This window comes from Gymnoscopelus braueri, assembly GCF_963280865.1.
Source record: "Gymnoscopelus braueri genome assembly, chromosome: 13".
Classification (NCBI taxonomy): Eukaryota; Metazoa; Chordata; class Actinopteri; order Myctophiformes; family Myctophidae; genus Gymnoscopelus; species Gymnoscopelus braueri.
In genome coordinates, this window is record NC_137615.1 from 33,866,074 (window position 1) to 33,869,945 (window position 3,872).

Sequence of the window (3,872 nt, forward strand, 5' to 3'; positions counted from 1 at the left end):
ACGCACACGCACACGCACATACTGCGACAGTCTGAGACAGACACACAAGGAGAGGCTGGATGCGAGACAAGAGCAGAGCAGAAACACTCATCCATATGGGGGTTTAAGCCAAGATATGGCAACCCACAACATGCAGATTCATTTTGAATGAATCCATTTGGGAGGTCTGGAGACAGACTGTGACCACGGGATCCAAGCATTACCAGTCTGAATAGAGCATGTACACCCACAATATCAATTGCTCGCTGTATTAGAAATGTAGACAAATTCCAAACAAATTGAAATGTTTTTCAGAATTTTTCAAAAGATATCAGTAGTGAAAATAGCAGATCTACAAGCTCACTATTTTCACAAAATCTGAGGGCTTAAGCGGTGAATTCATAATGTACTTTTTACCTAATTCCTAGAAATGTAGTCAAAAGTACAATATTTGTCTTTAGTGGAGTGAAAATATGTTTACAAAAATTACAAATACTCAAGTAAAGTACAGATAAAATCATGTACATGTAAATCATGTAGTTAAGTGCAGTACTCAAGACAATGTACTCAGTTACTGCATGAGCACCACACTGAGCAGTACCAGTCTGAACAGAGCATGTTGTATTTATACATGTATGCCCCATGGGAGACACGTGATGATCAATTAGAAGAACCACTGAATGATCTGAGGAATATGAAATAAGGGTTGTTTTAAGTTTTTCTTTTAGGTTAACAATGTGTCTCATACTGTAGCAGCGACAGGATTTCCACTCTAAGCGATTTGGAGTGACTACACAACTGTAAGTGGGTTGAACACGATGAGTTAATGTCTTTCCTCGTCTTTCCTTGGAACAGACAAATGGCTCTCTTTGTTATGTATTATTATACAGTATATGCAAGCCTTCTTTTGCACATTTGATTTCACACTGCCGCTATCTATAGGATAAGATATCGTATGTGCAGAGCGCACATGCACATTCTTGACACTAGGCCTACTGCGAAAAGATAAGCTATTGTACCGGTCTGTCTAAGACAAGACCCTAACCCTTACTCGTATTAATAATAAAGGTAGGGTAAGTGATTTACTATGGTCAACATAAGTGTTAAATAGCTCTATATTCTGATAGTACTCATTGCTATAGTGTCTGTTCAGTAAAATGAGTCTGCCATGTCTCTCCAGTTCTTTATTAAAGAGAAAATGCATTTTCAGTGCTCTCTCCTGAATGGCTTGAATGTGTGAATTCAAGAAAATGTACTATATTATGTTTACTAAAGAGCTGGAGAGACCCCTGTGACCAAACAAACACTCTGTAGCAATGATTAGGCCTACTATCAGAATAAAGTACTTCAACCTTTTTAACAAAAACAAAAAAAATACCAAAAAATATCACTTACCCTACCTTTAAATCCAGTATTTTAAACTTTTTTTAGTCCCACCAACATTTCGCTGCTTGCCCTTGTAAGTGACGAATAAAACCCGTCTTGATTCTTGTCTGAAGACTTCAAGTAATGCTAACATAACCACCTGGATTCAAAACCTGGTCTCTCCAAAGATCTACCGTTCAGCCACTGGCCAAGGGAGATATTAGAGATAAATATTACTGCGTTAGTCCATCAAAATGCAACATTCATAAAAACTGTGGTGTCCACATGCTAAGTAAAGTCCAAATACACTCACCAAAAAACAATGTGTCATAATCAGGGCTACAATATGTTAACTGTCCATCGTGTTATTTAGGCCCTGAGAGGTCCGAGGACCCTCAGGGTTCCTTGAGGAGGTTCTGAATGGACCCTTGCAGGTCTATAACTCTGAGCGTATACAAATGGAACCCAAATGGACCCTTAACAGGTCCATTTGGGTTCCATTTGTACACTCTCAGAGTTATGGGGGTCCTTGAAATTTAAAAAAAGTTTGAGAAACACTGACCTATAATAACATGCCCCAAATAGGGGAAGGTAGAACGTGGTTTTAATAGAGGAGAATCCACAGTCCTGCCGACATACACACTGTTACAACATGTAACACTTCCTGTAGAAAACAGCCTCAAATCCCCTTCAGGGCAATTAAGTGACAGGACAAGACTATGGTAGTCGACACTCTCCAACTAAGAATCCCGGTTTTGTAGGAGGAAAGGATATTAACAAATGTTCTAATGTCGCATTATGAGTTTTTGTTTTTGATGAGTGGTAAAAGTTGTGGCTCTGGAATATTTATCAGCTTGTGTGTGTCTGTGCACGCGTGTGCATGCGTGCATCAATCCTAACAAAAGAGACCCTTTAGAACCCGAGAACGCAGTCCACTCAACAGGAACACACACGCACACGCACTCGCACGCACGCACGCTGTCATGTTTGTTGTGTCAGGCAATGCTGCATCCATTGACCTGAGACAAATGGGTTTGGATATCCACGGTGGAGTTATCCATACAACCCATTACTGAGTGACTGAGCATATCAAAGTATTCCATAGCGGAGTCCATCATGTGTTTAGAAAGCAGCCGGTATGAGAGCCAAGACCGGATGCAATGGGTGGCTTTTTGACAGCATTAAAAACACACCAGTCCAAAATAAACATGATGAATTTCAGTCAGTCAGAAATGGAAGCCTAGAATGGCTTAATACAAACTTGACAAATGTACCACCATTTACACTGTCTAGTTTGGCATTGTCGTTAGGGCTGCATGATGTTAGGAAACCATGTGATATGTGATAATATTGTTTTTTTATCCCTCGATTTTGTAACCCTTTTTTCACCCGGTGCCAATTTGCTAAGTGATCCTGGGCATTACACTCCCCCCACCAGCCTAGGGAGGCCAGGGCCGAGCTCATGGCTCCTTCAATGCATGAGAGCCAACTGACCTTCTTGTCACCCGACAGGGGGGAGTTTCCCCTGTTGGACGTAGCGCGTGGAAGGAACACATTATTCCAACCAGTTCCCTTCCCCTCCATCAGGCGCCCCGGCTGACCAGGGGGAGGCAGTATAGTGACTAGGATTACTAAATGTTTTTGTGAGGGTATTAACTACCCAAGGAGACACGGGGAGAACATGCAAACTCCACACAGAGTAGGCCCTTTCGCCAACCCCACCTAGGGTATGGGCGCTGGTGACGCGGAGGAGAAGACACACCCCCAGTGCCCACATGGTCCCCGGCGGGAATCGAACCCTGGACCTTCTAGCTGTGAGGCGACAGCGCTACCGACTGTGCCACCGTGCCCCTGATAATATTGTTGAATATTGCGAAGACCATATGATATGAGTTTCAATGTCTTTCTGCCTTAGGTTTGCTGCTAACACAGAACCCAGACAATGAAAAGCCTAGGTGGTTCTCAACATTTTAAATTTCAAGGACCCCCATAACTTTGAGAGTGTACACATGGAACGCAGAGTTACAGACCAGTAAGGGTCCATTTAGACCATGTACTGCAGTTCAAGCAGCCTTTGGCCGTGGCGATATGTATATTGTATGTATACACAATATGTATATTGTGAATGTCTTGATTGTCTGTAGCCATTTCAGAACTAAACAAAGCTTGCACAGGATGGTGCACTTTGCCCATACATGGCACTTTAGCTTTTGAGTGCATGTGTGCGTGTTTAGAAGTACTTTGTCGTGACCTGCTTAGGAGTTCTTAATGTTTATGATACAATGATAATACTTGTTCTATACTATAGAACAAGTATTATCATTGTATCTAGAGCAGTGGTTCTCAAACATTGTCATGTCAAGGACCCCCTCATTGATATGTTTGGCCACAGACCCCGATTTGAAAGGATTTTGTGCCAGTGACCTCCATAAGAAAATGATTGTCAAGATAGTCAAACAAAACATTTTAACTGTTCCTCATTTTTCTGGGGACCCACTGGAACCCCTTCAATGACCCCTGGGGGATCG